Source organism: Cydia strobilella, chromosome Z (assembly GCF_947568885.1).
Source record: "Cydia strobilella chromosome Z, ilCydStro3.1, whole genome shotgun sequence".
NCBI classification, from domain to species: domain Eukaryota; kingdom Metazoa; phylum Arthropoda; class Insecta; order Lepidoptera; family Tortricidae; genus Cydia; species Cydia strobilella.
Window position 1 is genome coordinate 28,426,494 of NC_086068.1, and position 17,975 is coordinate 28,444,468.

A 17,975-nucleotide genomic window follows, 5' to 3' on the forward strand; every position below is an offset into this window, starting at 1 on the left:
TACTTTTTTTAAATGTAAATGCAAGCATTGATAAAACACAAAAATCACTATAATATGTGGGCCTTAAACATTTGATAGATAGATAAACCATTTATTCGTTTGCCACAATACACACATAAAAAAACCGGCCAAGTGCGAGTCGGGCTCGCGCACGAAGGTTTCCGTACCATTGCGCAAAAAAACGGCAAAAAAATCACGTTTGTTGTATGGGAGCCCCACTTAAATATTTATTTTATTCTGTTTTTAGTGTTTGTTGTTATAGCGGCAACAGAAATACATCATCTGTGAAAATTTCAACTGTCTAGCTATCACGGTTCATGAGATACAGCCTGGTGACAGACAGACAGACAGACGGACAGAAAAACGGACAGCGGAGTTAGTAATAGGGTCCCGTTTTTACCCTTTGGGTACGGAACCCTAAAAAAGATAAAAAACAAAACTTAAAAAAAAACCGTAGGATTGCTGTGTGCTTTGCAGCAAAACAAAAGGGTTCTGGCTCAGTTTTACTCGTACTCTCCGCTCTTTCGAGCGAAGCACTGGTAATTCTGCTAGAACCCAGGTCACTAACAGACTATCAATGTAAAAAAATTATAATGTTATAGTAGTAATGAATAATTGGCCCATTTCTAATAAAATAAACTTGCCATTATAATGTCTGAATAGAATAGAAGTGTCGTAGGGATGTAAAGGTGTGGTGAGTGTTGGTGCGTATGTGTAGTATTAACAAGTACAGCAGTAGAGAACGTCCTACGTTGTTATATGATGAGATATTCATGCATATACAGACTAGATCCGGTAATCTGCAGCCATGTAAAAAATGAAACTTGAATGAGGACTTCCCTCGTTTGAAGGAAAAAATGGCGCCAAATAATCAAAAGTAAAGGTTTTCATCTCGTCTTAAGTGTCATTGAACTAAATATTAACTTATTACCTCTTATACCGACGGATTAGGCACCATTTTTGATTTTATCAATTCAACACAAAACGCCCATTTTAGGCAATTCGGCTTCTCTTTCAGTCATGCGTCAAAGTCATAAATGCATCCTTTATGCCAGTAACGTTAGATGGCCGTCGTGCCTGAAAGAGGTAGACCTGTGTCAAATCGCGCACCGCTCCGAATTACGTAAAATTGAATATCTAATAAACGTTGACTCGTAGCTCCATTGAGTAGTAAGGGAATCGGGGGTCTACCTACGCTGGTGCTATCTTTACAGGCCTATACGGTACTCATGTATGCGTGTTTGCTTAGCTACGTCAAAATCTATACTCTTTAGACAGAAAAGCGAGGTTAAGAGGTTAATTTTCGTTACATTGCGGTATCTGATCAAACTTTTGAATACAGTTAGTTTAGTACTCGACAAAATAACTTAATTTGCATGCAAGTTCTTGCTAGTCTAAACCTCGCTTTACAAAAGTTAGGAAATTTCGACACGTACTGAAATATATCACTAGCTGTATGGTATTAGCCATCAAAATCTTATCGTATTTTTTTTTTTTGTTTGAAAATATCTATCAAATATTTTTTGCTTTTTTTCCATTTAAAAATGAATCTTGTCTGTTTCATACCTACTCAAAATATTGAAATTATTCGATAAATATTAATAATAAATTAATATTATTAGTTTTAATTATTATGTTATTTAATAAATAATATTTATTATTAATATTTGTTTGAATAAAATATTTTATTTCGATAATACGAAAAGTTTTATTTGTGAGTTTTATTCATACCAATTTTTTGTACTTATAGTGTAGATCATTACATAATAACTTATGTGAAATTTAAACATTTTACCTACATATGTTTAAAAAAAACATCACGTTTATGGAAAAACAATATTTTTTGTTATCTTTGTAATTATATTCATGTAGCACTAAAATAAGGTCCCTACATACAAAAACTCACTAGCACGGGCCGGGGTTCGAACCCGCGACCTCCGGTTTGAAAGTCGTACGCCAGTACATTTTCACATAAGTAATTTACAATGACAGGATAGCATGGAAAAAGTAAATATTACAATGTACTCTGTTGCTATCAATTTACAGTTTGTTTTGGCTTGACAAGGAGGAATGAGAAAAACGTGCCGAGCGAGAGGAAATCTCTCTGTCTTAAAGATGCCAATCAAAGAAAATTCAGCTCAAACTATAGCGTTAGAATTTATGTGTAATTTTCTAAATAATCTTACATCTTACATATTAAATTAAATTTCGGCTAAGACATGTGTAAATATACATATATTAAAATTACTAAAAAAATTCTAACTGCCTTTATGCCTTTGGCAAACCTAGTGTGGTTATAGTTTGTCAAAGGACTGTCATTTCAAACATAGAGAGAGAGAATCATACTATTACTATCTTTCATCATATTCTTACACTAGTACTAGCACCCAAAAGAAAAGGATGAGTAGTTTCTTTTGTTCTTATTTAATGACAATTTGGTTTGACCAACTATAATATATTCTCTTTGTCTTTAGCTGTCATCCCTTTGAAATTTTGCACCTATGTGATATAACAACCTGTATGATAATAAAGTGGAGCGAATCCTTCCATTCTGTCTTACCAGTGATTGTTTGTAACTCGTTGCCATGGTTACGTCAAATAGGCTAAGCAATATATATATATATAGTCGTCCATGTCGTGTCCGACAACAACGACCTTTACAAACTCCTCTGATGAGCACGTATATGGCTCGCAAAATCGAACTTTGTTTTAAATATCCGGTCGCACTGTGTACAATAAAGCTTCCCTTGTTCATTATAAGTATATGCGTAGGACGGCTTAGGTCGAGACTTCCGTTGAAGGCGCTTTTGGTCCAGGTGTTCAAGTCGAGCTTCTTCGAAAGTAGCTACACCTTCTCTTACCTTATTGCGCCATTCCGGTCTCTTAACCGCAAGCTCCTCCCAACGCTCAGATGGGATGTCGCAAGCTTTAAGGTGGCGCTTGAGAACGTCTTTATACCGCAGAAACTGCCCCCCGTAAGCAATAAGAAGGTATTCAAGGTATAGAGGGAAATGCTAGGAACACAATTTTTGACTTCGTAGCTTTGTTTGGACTAGTTAAGAGATGAACATATCAAAAGTCCCCGACCGTAACCCTGGTGCTGGAAGGAGAGGGGGGTTTGAAGGTCCAATTTTTCGGTTTTTCTATTATATCTCGGACACTATGCGTCTGAGCGACATAGCCACTTCTACAAAATGAAAAGTGATTTAATTTGTTACAAGTTTTATTAAGTCAAGTATTTTGATATCTTGTATAGTTTTTAAGATATCCGCTCTAGAAGGTTTATTTAGGGCTCTCATTTTTATCTTGATTATCTACATCAGTGAAGCTGCTAGGCCGGGTTTGGTTACGTTTTCGTATAAATCGGGGGTGCTGAATTCATTTATGGTATCAACATTGTCACCTTTTAACGAAGTAAAAACATATAAACGTTAAACAAATAACTTTTTTTTTAAACTCCTCTTCACGCTTAAACCACTGAACCGATTTAGTTGAAGTTTGGTAAATAGATGTTTTAAGTCCCGAGACAGGATATAATATAGTTTTTATCTCAAAAATCGTACTTTGAAGGTGTAAAATTTGGTGTGAGGGAAATTCAGCTTCTTCGCCGAAGTTGAATTCCTGAGGTCTGTTTAAATTTAGGTTTGAAGTCATGTTTGGGATTATTTTCAACTAAATCAAACATGTAGACCATCCCAAATATTATTTATATAGGTTCAGCGGTTATTGATTCCCCATACAAATTTCCACCCCACTTTTCACACCCTTAAAAGATGACTTTCGTTATAAAAACTATCCTATGTGTGGTGTTCATAAATAAATAAATCAATCAGATGCGTTGGCAACACTAGTCAGACTGTCATGGCGGAGGGTGTTTCGAGCGCACTGTGTGGAACAATAATAAATTGTTTTATTTATAATATAATTAATCCAAGAGTGGTTAGATTAACGGATGTAAATCTAAACACCACACTATGTACTGTCCCGGGACACAAACCATCTCTTTACCAAATTTCAACGAAATCGGTTTAGCGGTTTAAGCGTAAAGAGGAGTTTAAAATAAAACATTTTTTATTTATTTTGTTTTTACTTAGGAATGGTGTCAAATACGAAAACGATACCAAACCCGGCCTAGCAGCTTCACTGATGTAGATAATCAAGATAAAAATGAGTTCTAAATAAACCTTCAAGAGCGGATATCTCAAAAACTATACAAGATATCGAAAAACTTGACTTAATAAAACTTGTAACAAATTATATCTCTTTTCATTTTGTATAAATGGCCAAGTCGCTCAGACGCATAGTTTCCGAGATATAATCGAAAAACCGAAAATCGGAACCTTCAAACCCCCCTCCCCCCAGCACCAGGGTTACGGCCGGGGACTTTTGATATGTTCACCTCCTAACTAGTCCAAACAAAGCTACGAAGTCAAAAATTGTGTTCCAAGCATTTCCCTCTATAACTTTTTTTGGTCATTCATTTCCTGGCCTAAAAATTTTTCATCAGTCATCAGTCCCAAGCATCTAGCACAATCGAATGAGGACAAACTTCGAAATCTCTTGAACAGTCATGAAATTTGGTATGTAATATCAAAGATAGATATAACTCCGTAATAGATGGATACAGTCTAAGGAAAAAACGTGCCTCGAAAATCAAGAAAATTTGATTCTTGTTCAGAGGGCGCTACTAGCTTTGGCCAACTGTCGTATAGATGGCGTTGACGGTTTCGTTTGTTATTTAACAATTTTAACGCATATCAGTGAAAGAACATGGGTCAAAATTATATAAATAATTAATGCAAATAAAAAAAATCATTTATCCATATCTAAATACATGTTATCGTATTTTTAAAAATATTTATTTTTAGTTTTAAAGTGTGTCGACAGATGGCAGTGAATTTACTGGGGTTACAAAATTTACCATGACACCGCTCTAGTATAAGTTATTCTATGGTAATATGTTAATTAAAGGTCCATTTTTCATGTCCATACCATTTGACGTTTGGGGACCTCGGGGAACCGCAGCTATCTTGGAACATGTGTGCCTTCCTGGAGAAAATCGCATTTTACTTCAGAGTAAATGTGTAATCTACGTATTTAATGTATAAATATATGGTGCAAGGCAACATTGAAGCCTATTAAATTCTACACAAAAAAGTGCTACATACCTTTGCGGAAAAATGTAATCTTTTTGTAGAAAATACTTGCTGAATCCAGATTGAGCGCCTAACGGTAGCGTCTTACGTAGGCGTACGACGCGCGAACGCGAAGCGAAGCGGCGCGGCTAAATCAATAATTTGATACCCATAGAAGTGTCCTACGTGAGCGACCTCGCGAACGCGACGCGGGGCGAAGCGGCTCGATTTGCACGCGAACGGCGGCGCGGCGCAGCGTGACGCGACGCGGAAGAAACAGCCCGTTCTTGCCTATACGAAGTGTCCTAGGTGAGCGATCTTGACGCGATGGCGAAGCGGCGCAAAGCGGGCGCGATCAAATCGATCAATCCGTTTGATTTTTTGACGCGAATACGACGCGGCTAGAGGCGCATGTATAGGTAAAATACCGGATTAGATTTGATTAGTCGACTCAGATTTGATTTTTTATAGGTTTTACTGTAATCACAATCACAATCACAATCACAATCTATATGGAAAAGAAATAAAAAAAAAAATTAATCCACGGTCGGCACACCATTGCATGGTGCGACCAAGATCTGACCTTCGTTGAAATACAGCTTTAGCAATTCGAAGTATTTCCTTGGTGTCCGAACAGGGATTCATGCGGTGCTTAAGGGCGGCGTCACGCTTAGCATCTAACAGAGGTTGCAAATGTTCGATATTAGCCAAGAACCAGTCCTGGGACTTGGTCTCAACAAATCCGAAGACCTCAGTGGCGCTAACAGACAGTAGCTTTTTGACACTCTCCCACTCAACGCCTATGGGAGTGTTGGCGTCCCAAGCAGCCAGCTCGATATTTGCCAAACACTCAAACTTACGGCATTTTTCGTCATCCCTAGTATTAGAAAGATTCAACTTTCTCCTACCTGGCGTTTTGGACGAATGTATCCTCTTTTGAGTGATGGCTACATTTGCTGCTACTAAAGAGTGGTCGGTGTCACAGTCAGCACTGTGGAATGTGCGTGTGTGAAGGAAGTCGCGGAGATCCTTACTTCTGGTCAGAACCACGTCCAACTGATGCCAGTGGCCGGATCGTGGGTGTTTCCAGGAGACTTTTCGGGACACCTTGCCCTTAAAGTATGTGTTGGTTACACATAGTTCGTAATCAGAGCAAAACTCTAGTAAGCGTTGGCCATTTTCGTTCATATTGCCAATTCCATGGTAACCAATACATCCAGTCCATGTGGAGTGATCCCGACCTACACGGGCGTTGAAGTCTCCTAAGATATAAAGGCGATCCCCACCGGAAACAGTTTTCACTGTCTCAGCCAGTTGGCTATAAAATGCGTCTTTTGACTCATCAGAAGAATTTAAAGTCGGAGCATAAGCAGCAACCAAAGTAACGTATCCGCTGCTGCTACTTAGTCTTAAGACCATTATACGCTCCGAAACGCCGCGCGGGGTCTCAATGGTGCTAAGCATATTGTTTCGGACCGCAAAGCCAACACCGTATTCGCGAACACCAGCGGAGTCTTTTCCCTTCCAAAAGAACGTAAAAGAGGACTCCCGCAATGAGCCTTCGTCGGGTAACCTAGTCTCTTGTAGGGCGCAAACTGAAATGTTAAGCCTGCTCAATTCTGCATCGATCACAGCAGTTTTACGCAGATCTTGTGCGCAACCGGAACCTCCACAGGTGTCCGGGAGGCTTGTCCTCATGGTCCGGACATTCCATGTTGCAATGCGCATGGATTGGCAAGGTATATTCCTTAACTGCTTATTTGGACCAGGTGTGTAAGTTAACGATACCAGTCATCTAGTGTAAAGCTAGTGCTCCCTACACCTCAAAGGAACAAACCGGTAACGGGACGGATTGGTACCTTACTGTCCGGGGGCTGCCCAGATTAAAGCGGGCGGTAAACAACCGATGGGCCTACGATGGACCCTCCCACTGTCGAAAGTGACCCCTAGCGTCCGCACTTACGCCCATTTGTGCAGGACTTATAACTAGTGACTGCCACCTTCCGTGTTGTTGTCCACGCAGTGAAGCTGACGTGGGTGAAGTGACCTCTCCACGGACATTACACCGCCTGGGACGAAATTAAGGAAACGCAGGGATGCCCAGCACCTGCATTACCCTCTCGGCTTCGCTGTCTTAACCCACAGGAAAGGCGAGCCAATACGTGTGGAGACAGGTCGGCTGCAGGAATCTGCCGCTTATTTCAGGTTGGACCCTACTCGCGCCTTACGGAAACTCCAATCCGGGTTTTATTTCGGAGTATCCTTCTCCTAGATGGATTGCAGGCCAATGCTAAGAGGTCCATCTCCCCTATGACGAAACAGCTTTTCGCTTCGTATGTTAGTTTGTGGACTTAGTCGCCTCGTACGACACCCTTATCCCATGTGAGGGTTGGCGCTATTCTAAAGCCGGCCACCACACGGCAAGATAGTAGTTTAGAACTTAGATAATAATGTTAATAAAACAAATCGTCGAATGGTTGTATCGCGGTAGAAAGACAGTCAGCTGTTAAAACATTATTGTTAGTTTAAAAATATATATCTATGCACATATCGTTAGTGCTCTAAAAATGCGTTCAGAAACCGTAGGAAATGACCAGCATTATTACAACCAATTCTACTATGAGAACATTATTATCTGTGGTAGTAGGTAAAATCTGTACTTTAATGTTATTACGTTATAGACTTTTGTAAGGTTATTGAGTTTAAATTTGGAGCAGCTGTCGGAACTCAAGTGGGTCCCTATTCTAGCATCCATAGATATTAAAACAGTTATCGAAACGAAACGTCAATTCAGTATGTTTTTAGGGTTCCGTACCTCAAAAGGAAAAAACGGAACCCTTATAGGATCACTCGTGCGTCTGTCTCTCTGTCCGTCTGTCACAGCCTATTTTCTCCGAAACTACTGGACCAATTAAGTTGAAATTTGGTATACGTACATAAGGTTGTGACCCAAAGACGGACATGTAACGTAAACAAATGAATTTTAAACATGGGGGCCACTTTTGGGGGGTAAATGAGAAAATTCAAAAATAAAGTTTTTCAAACTATATCGTGTTATATATCAAATGAAAGAGCTCATTGTGAGAATCTCAAATATTTTTTTTTTATAATTTTACGATAAACAATTTAGAAGTTATTCAAGAAAATAGGCAAAAAATTACCATTCCCCCCTTTATCTCCGAAACTAGTGGGTCTATAATTTTGAAAAAAATACACAAAATAGATCTTTACCTGTAGATTACAGGAAAACCTATTAGAAATTGCAGTCAAGCGTGATTCGGGCTTAAATACTTAGTTTTTGATCAGACCCCTACGGGGTTTTTAAAGACATTTCACTCACGTTTCACATAAAAAATACATTGTTTAAATTGTGTAATGTACGGAACCCTTGGAACGCGAGTTTTTTTAAATATAAACCGCACGACATTTATTCCCGAGTGACATGAGAATAGGGACTTCATTCGTTTGTCTATAATTTAAAAAAAAACATTCGTCTTGACGGAGGATCGAACTGCCGCCATTACTGTAGTCATTGTTTGTTGGTTTTTTGACTTTTTTGCTGTTACGAAAGTAGAATTGTGAAAAATTGTTTGTAATTTACATTTTTTTGAAAATATGAGTAGTTTGTTTCTGTATTTGTTCAAATTTATTTTTTATTGCATTATTTTAATATCTATAGTCTTTAGATATTTTACAGGTAGCACTAGTAGCAATGCAGGTCATTTCTCTACGGCTTCTGAACCCATCTTAGAGTACTTATAATATGTGTGTAGATAAAGTAGTGTATGCAACTGTACATAATTAGGCCTTAAAACACTCGTGTGATTCTATTATGAAACTCGCTGACGCTCGTTTCATAAAACCACACTTGTGTTTTAAGGCTTCTCATTATGTATCAGTTGCATATTAGGAATAACCAAAGGTAGCCGCAAAATGGCCCGTTTTATTATTATTTTTCATAATTTTTTGTTTACCCATTTAGAAGAAATACGCTCTAGACAGTAACAGTAAATAAGTATATTAGTTTCTGAATTAAATAGGTATTATTTACCATTATAATAATTTACTACCTCCACGAAATGCAAGGTCGATTCGTCTCTGAACAAGAAAACATTTGTAAAATACGAACTAACTATTGCATTATAGCATATAGGTACTCGTATTATCGTTGCGGTGGTAAGTATATTTAGTACGTTTGATTTTTTCCTTTCGCCTTAATTTATAGTTTCGCCATAAGAAAATACGACAGACCGTTTTGGTCTTCTTACTAAACGGCTTAATCAATTGTAAGGGTCATTGTTTATAAATAGTTTATATTTGGATTATGCCTACTTTCATTTGTGATTAGCTTATAAAAGAATATCAATTGACTCTTACTTGTCACTTGTTTTCATCATCAATCACCACAAATCAATGGGAGATTACTCAATCTCCCAACACAATTTAAAAAAAAATAAACTTAAAAATAAATAAATAAATATCTATATACAACGTAAATTGATAGCCTATATTATTATTCAATTAATTATTGTTTTGTCAGGAATCGAACTTCATTAAAAACGTAAAATGGCAATATGTCCGCGCATGTTAGAAAACTTTTATTTTTATATTTCTAATGAAGCTTTCTCAAACATAAGTGGAAATATTGTCATAATTTTCGTAATAATAGGCTGCGACACACCGTGTTAAGCGCGTCAGAACCAAATCAACTTTCTGCAGTTATTTAGTCTTTGGCCACAATAACTCCAATTTTATTTGCACAAGGAAGGCACGGAGCGACGAGCGACATAGCCTCCTCGTCTCAAAGCTAGCACACGACTGCCGGCCACGCTTTTTTCGAGCTACATACGCACGAAATGTTGAATAATATTCGATTTCTTAAAAAATATTTATTTTTTAACATTACGAAACGTTGCCTGTTGAAACATTTATTTTAGTTTAAAAATAACTTTAATCGAATAAACCGTTTAGGAGATATAAGCAAAGTTAGTCGCAAAACGGCCTGTCGTAATGCTCCTTTTATGGAGAAACTATAAAGTCACAGGGAAAAATGTCAAAGTTTAGGAATGTTGTACATAAAATGTAGATTCATATATATTTTTTTCATAATTTATTGTTGAACCGTTAAGAAGATATATACTCTAGAAAGTAAGAGTTTACGGCCAAAAATAGCGACTAGCGCCTTAAGCGCCAATAACGTATATGGCACTTACGACTATGAAAAAGTTATTATTTATTGTTAATTCAGCACTATACAGTACGTTCAACGATGACTTACATTACAAAAATTAATCCCAGAAACTCATTTCATACAAAGACACTCACAGTTGCAACTTAAGTTGAATTATTTTGATACCACTAAATTTAAGTGAATATACTGAAAATAGCGGGCGCCGGTTTTAGTTTTTAATTTTTATTTTTTTCTGTTTACGATAGCCAACGTGGCAATGATAGTTTCATTTCAAAACCAGCATCTTAAAAGTGCTAGCTCGCCGAAAGCATAAATTGGCTACGTAATTTACAACAATATATGTAATTTATTTTATTATTTGCTATTAACAAGTTACAACGCCATCTTTTTCTATTTTGTCCGAATTTATAAGTTCCTTGCCGATCGCGTGTAATGGTAGTTAACTTTTGTAACGTTAGATGGAGCTTTACTTTCACGTGCGCCGCGAAGCTCCTTTATGTGTGTGTGCTTGCGGGGAGGGGAGGGAAGAAGCTGTCGGGCGTGGGCCGTGGTTTACGAAGCGGCATTCGCCGCTGCGTGGCCGCTGCAGTAGCCCCTTAAACCCAAATCAGTTTGCAAAGGTGAGCCACTGAGGCACCTTCGAACACTCCAAAAAACAGTAATGTACAAAACTACCCCATCTTTGTTGTAACTGCAAATTATACGAGTAAAATGTTAACACGATTATTTATAGTGACAAACTGTACAGTACAGATTTAAAAAAACCGGCCAAGTGCGAGTCGGACTCGCGCACCGAGGGTTCCGTACATTACACAATTTAAACAATGTATTTTTTATGTGAAACGTGAGTGAAAGATAAATTGCGGTTTACGATTTATGACGTATTAAAAAAACTACTTATAGATCTCGTTCAAATCAATATTCGGTTTTAAGTTTGCATGGTAAGGTACATCATGTATTTTTTTTAGTTTTATCATTCTCTTATTTTAGAAGTTACAGGGGGGGGGGGGACACATTTTACCACTTTGGAAGTGTCTCTCGAGCAAACTATTCAGTTTAAAAAAATGATATTAGAAACCTCAATATCATTTTTGAAGACCTATCCAAAGATACCCCACACGTATGGGTTTGATAAAAAAATTTTTTGAGTTTCAGTTCTAAGTATGGGGAACCCCCAAAACTTATTGTTTTTTTTTCTATTTTTGTGTGATAATGCGGTTCACAGAATACATCTACTTACCAAGTTGCAACAGTATATTAGTTCTTATAGTTTCGGAAAAAAGTGGCTGTGACATACGGACAGACAGACAGACATGACGAATCCATAAGGATTCTGTTTTTTGCCATTTGGCTACGGAACCCTAAAAACACGGATATGTCGATATTATTGTCTTTACGGCCCATATTTCAAATCTGCCCCACGTAAGTTCAAAACCACCCCGTCTTGGGGCAGTTTCGAACATTATTCCTTGAGTTGCAAAATCTAATTTGTTCTTTTATCTTTAGCTTTATGTATGTGCAAATACAGTAATTACAAAGGGTAATAACGTAGGTTGTCCGATTTGTGAAGTCGACTCATAACATCGCTAAATAATACTGATTGCTGACCTGACCTGAACCATCACCAATGACAAATGATGATAACAATGAAACATTGTAGTAGTGGTGGTACAGGTGCTACAGCTATTGCCTACTTTCCAGCTTGGTTTTAGACCATCTATTGCCACATTTCCGAACAGTGGCGCGTGAAAATGTAGGTTCGCATGAGTGTTGTCATGGCGCATGTCGGACGCCGGTCGGCGGGCCGGCGCCCCGCGGCGCTGTCGGCCGCACCGCCAGCCGCCGAGCCGCACCGGCTGGCTCACTCGGCTCCGCTCCGTGTCCGTACATCTGGCCCAGACAAGCAAATCATCTCATCTATTTATCCGTTTGACGGCGTACCGAGTGTTTTGTATGTTAAGTGTGGGTCTTTTGTACCTGTGCCCTACAGTTTGCAGACACAGGTCTTGATGGGTTTTTATGACAGTGTCATTAGATTTGTCATAATTCGTTGTTCCTGAATATGGAAGTTTTCTGTATACGAAACCGAAACCCTCCATTATGGGTGGCGCGACACGCACTTGGCCGGTTTTTCTACTTAGAATACCTTTAAGGTTTGTGAACCTACTGCGGTTCAGAAAACAAGAGTTTTTATAAAGTCGTACCGCTATTTTGGATCACAGTGAGTACGGCTGCCATTCATTTAATTTGCAACCTTGAGGCCTGCCTTTCTCGAGGGACTGCATTCATTGAAGTCCTTAGGTTTGACTTGACTTTGACTTTTCTATTGACTCAATCAATAGAAAAAAAATCACGAACATAGGTCTAAAATGCACTTTAATAATTTGTAACAAATTATGCACAAAAGCCAAAAATATCAAAATTGCTTCTTAAAATCGGGACTATCATGTTTGAGGGGAACGTATCGGTAACTTTTTATTTATTTTGTGTTACTTTGTAATATTGAAAAAGTAAAAAAAAACTTAATGAAAATATTTTCAAAATTGCTTAGATATGATGACGGTATCATGTATCATTATTTGTGGTATATTGTACAAAAAAAAATCTGCCATATCGTATCTGAAGGAGCCCAACTTGGTATGTTTTGAAAATTATTTTTTAATACAGTTGTTAAAAAAGTGCTACTTTCCGTGGCTGTTTAGCGTGCGGAAAGTTGGTTTTCGCGAACTAGTGCTTTTTACTTTTCCAATTTTTTTAAATTTATACTTGTTCCAATTCATGACTACTTATTGATGAGTGTTAATATTAGTTTCCTTTAAACGTCGTAATCAACATAAAAACCTACTGTTAATGTAAAATACGAAAAATATACATATTTCATATTTTATTACTTACCTCTTCATCATTATAACACGTCTATTTTTTTTATATTGAATATTGAAAAACCGTTCTTAATAAATTCCAAAGGCAACATTCGATATTGTTTTTATAAATGTACGATACACAAATAATCGTAATTAACGATATTTGGGTAATAATAGTACAATGTTTTATATTTACAATTGTTTCTGTCTTATAGAACATGCATTTAAAAAAACTTTCATTGAAGTGGGTTCAATAATAATAACACCCAGCTAAAAAAACACCTCTTCATAATGTCAATGTCAATGATGTCACAGAATTAATCATATAAAAGTTTCGAAGTCCTTAGGTACTTGTTGTTTTTCTTATTTTTTCGCAACTGTATTAAAAAACGTCGTTCGATACACGTGCGGAAATGTCATTCTTCACTCGTCCCGAGTCTTGCCACTCGCCTACGGCTCGTGGCAAGATATCTCGGTACTCGTGGAGTAGTGACATGCTTTCCGCACTAGCATCGAAATGTACTATTAATTTTAATTTAAAACATGTGACTAAAATGTAATGATGTGATATATTTTTAGAACCGGCTTAGAATGCCCTTTCATTTTATTTACACACGATAGGTTTCTGAGCAAAAAATATTTTTGTTTTCATCCAAAAAAAGATGACGTCATACCTGCTCTCCTTTTTTATAGGGTCAAATTGATTTATACGGACTATAGATCAATCGTGCCGATTTTCATAGCTATAACACAATTTGCAGCATTTTATTGAATTTCGGGGTAAACCGCCAGGACTAGTGAGAGTGAGAGAAGAACACGAATTTGCTGGGCCTTAAACTTAAATAGGTAATGTTTTACGATCGACCATTTTTAGTGTTCCGTACAAAACTTTGTTCACGGAACACTTATTGTTTTAATATTGTATTCGAGTCAGATACCAGACAACTTAGATAATATTGTATGTAAATGTATAAATAAACAACCCCTAAACCTAAATACCTACATAAGTACCTGTTGCTGTATCACCGTTTGCGTACCGTCATGGAGTGCTTAAAAATAGAACTAACTCGACTGCCGTAAGGTAATACATAATGTTGCATGTTAATTTTATATACTCCCGGTCTGATTTGCCTCGGTTTTGGTACATAACGCTATAACTCGTATAACGCTGAATAAATGAAATAACCTCTAATCGCACCGCTTCGTCTCCTTCGTTTCTATATAAGTTTAGGAAATGTACATTTGAATGTGTATGTATACGATCTTATTGCCCATATATTAAGGTAATGTATACATGTTTTTGGCACTTTGTCCGTATCAATATTTTCAGACGTGACCGTACAAGCAACACAAAGCATTCCACGTCACAATTGAATACCCTAAATAGTGTACGTAGGGAGGGATGGCGGGCGAGAGGACATTGGAATACTGTCAGTGGCAGATACAACCTTTGTTTAAACTAAAGCAGGTGAGCAGCTTTATATATTATTTATTAGCTTTTTGCTAGCGACATATTACGATACATGATTATGAACTTCGAGGCTTTAAAACTGGTTTTTGATAAAAACTACTCTTTTTATCGGTGACTGTACTTCCTGTCGTTTACACGTCTTTCATGTCAAAGTAAAAGCGTTTAAGAAAAAAAACGGAGATTTAATTAAAACAAATATATTACAAGTTGTACAAAGCTACCGGTTCTCATTGCCCTTGAAAGGTTATAAACATAGACGTCCGTTTCTTTATGCTCCGGGCGAATCAAATACGCCAATGTTGAGTCTGAAACCGCCCTCGTTAGCTTTCGGTTTGTTGAAATAGGACTTAGAAAATAAAGCGGAAGTTGTCTGTATAATCTAACGTTGCGGTTTTCCGAACAAGCATTACCATGTATCCAGGATGTGTTTGAACATTATTGTTTGATGTGTATAACTAATATAACTATATAATATCTTGTAACCGTATTATGATAAATAAATGAAACAACATTATGAGACTATAAAATATACCTATTGTTAAAGGAGAAAACACCATACATAATTAAATAAAGGATTTAATACATAAAAACCACGGAAAACCACAATCCGAAGACGTAATGGCGGGCGATCCTCGTCTGACAATTCGGGACGCGCCAATCGTAGTGTGACCATTAGGGAATGCAATCCCGCATGAAGAATTCAATCCCGGTATTCAGCGGGATTGTCAGTCTCAGTCCCGCGGGATCCCGGTATTTGCGGGATCCCGCAAGTTAGTATACAATTTTATGAATGGGTACTAGATTTGAAGGTTTAAAACAAAAAGTAAACAAAATTTAGAAATTGTATTAAGGGCAGTAAACAATAATTTACGAAGTAGTGTGAACTGAAGGCTTAATTAACACGAGTTTGTAATTCCTGTACTGTGGCACACACAATATGTTTTTCATCACACTTGTGAGGAAAAAAAGAGGAAAATAATAAAACCTGCCAAATTTCGGACGTACACTACAGCCCGGGGTCTAATATTAGGATTTATGGACCGCATCGCCTAGCAAGTGTACCGAAAAAATATATTACAACCCTGGGTCGAAATTTACGATTTACGGACCGCATCGCCTACGTTAACACCTTTTACGAGCAAGTTTGATGAATAGTTACTTATTTAACTTCTTAAAGAATAATTAATTATTAGACATTACTCGTATAAAATACGTCCCAGTCCCATAGTCTTATTATTGCTTTACACAACTTGCATCTAGCACTGAGAATCTTCCGCCTTAAAAAAATACTTCCACAGACATCGTAAGCTTCCTACTAGGTACTGTTGCCAGTACTTTGAAACTCTTTATACACCGTCTCCAACATACTTAACAGTATTTACAAGCAAAAATGTTTATCTATATATATATAAACGTAAAAGTCCTGACTAACTGACTGACTGACTCACTTAAATCAACGCCCAGCCCAAACCGTTGGACCTAGAGAGCTTCACAATAGATAGCTTTAATGACGTTAGTATCCACTAAGAAGGGGTTTTTCAAAATTAATCCCCTAAGGTGGTGAAAAAAAAGGGGTTGAAAGTTTGTATGGAGATCATAAATTTTTTTGAGTGCGGGACTTGAAACTTTGTATAAAGGCATATTATTAAAATACTAGAAAAGTAATTTCAGCGTTTTTGAAAATTCATCCCTTAAGGTGGTTTAAAAGGGGTAGAAAGTTTGTATGGAGGTCAAACATTTTTTTAAGTGCGCGACTTGAATCTTTGCATAAAGGCATGTTATTAGAATACAAGAAAAGTGATTTCAGCGTGTTTATAAATTCATCCCCTAAAGTGGTTAAAAAGGGGTTGAAATTTTGTCGTGGTTCTAATTTTATTTTAAGCTAGGTACTTGAAACTTCATAGAAAAAACTTATTTCAGCATTATTGAAAATTTATCCCCCAAGGTGGTAAAAATGGGGTTGAAAGTTTGTATGGAGATCAAATATTTTTTTGAGTGCGGGAATTAAATCTTTGTATAACGGCATATATTATTAGAATACAAGAAAAGTAATTTAAGAGTTTTTAAATATTCATCCCCTAAAAGGGTTAAAAAGGGGTTCAAAGTGAATCTATTACAAATGCTTTGAAACTTCTTAGAAAGGCATTGCATAAGATTCCAAAAAAGTTATTTCAACGTTCTTAAAAATTCAACCCCTAAAGGGGTTAAAAAGGGGATGTAAGTTTATATGTGGTACAAATTTTCTTTTAAGCTAGGAACTTGAAACTTGGTAAAAAGGGCATTATATTAAAATAGACGAAAATTGATTACTTACACCATTTTTGAAAAGTTTGTATTAATAGTGTCGGGAGCGATTTTTTTTTTAAATAGTGGACTTGTAAATCTTCTAAGAGGGTCGAGAGGGATTATATCGGGAACAATTTTTTTCAGTTAGGGTCTTGAAACTTCGTAGTTTGTGCAAGACAAATTTCATGTGTTGTACAATTATTAACAAATGATTAACCGTCCCTACTGATTACTTTTGCTGCATAATGTTCTATATTATGCTCATGTAGAATACCAACCAAAGATAGATATAACTCCGTAATAGATGGATACAGTAAGAAAAAAACGTGCCTCGAAAATCACGAAAATTTGATTCTCGATCAGAGGGCGCCACTACTTTTGGCCCACTCTCGTATAGAGGGCGTTGACGGTTTCGTTTGTTATTTATAATTTTAACGCATATCAGTGAAAGAACATGGGTCAAAATCATAAAAAAATAATTAATGCAAATAAAAAAATCATTTATCCATATTTAAATACATTTTAACGCATTTTTATAAATCTTCATTTTTAGTTTTAAAGTATGTCGATAGATGGCAGTGAATTTACAGTGGTTACAAAATTTACTATGACAGTATCGCTCTATCTTATTATATCCTCATTGATACCAACATACAAACAAATCCACGCGTACGAAGTCGCGGGCAACAGCTAGTTCATAATATTACTCAATGCACAAGGTAGCAAAAAATAGACAAATTCGGGCGAAATTCTCTTCCGTGTCCCTACCCCCTTCCTCTACAGATGCATCTAGGCTCCGTAAAGAACTTTCGCCAGTAGGCGCGCGTCCGCGCACGTGTTACTTGTAGTAAAACGTAAGAACCACGTCGCTCCACAATGCCGCAAATCCCGCGGGATCCAGCTTAATTTCCGAGCGGGATTAATCCCGCAAATTTCATGCGTGATCCCGGTATTTCGGGATCCTGGTATCCCGGTATTGCATTCCCTAGTGAACATCGACACCGACCGTAGGGCTGCGCTCGAGCAAA

General features: G+C 37.2%; 1 protein-coding gene across 2 annotated transcripts in view; it reads left to right on the forward strand.

Moving 5' to 3' along the window:
• LOC134754235 (protein cycle) overlaps positions 1–17,975 on the forward strand; it is a 191,743-nt gene that overhangs the window by 56,083 nt on the left and 117,685 nt on the right. The window lies entirely within an intron of this gene.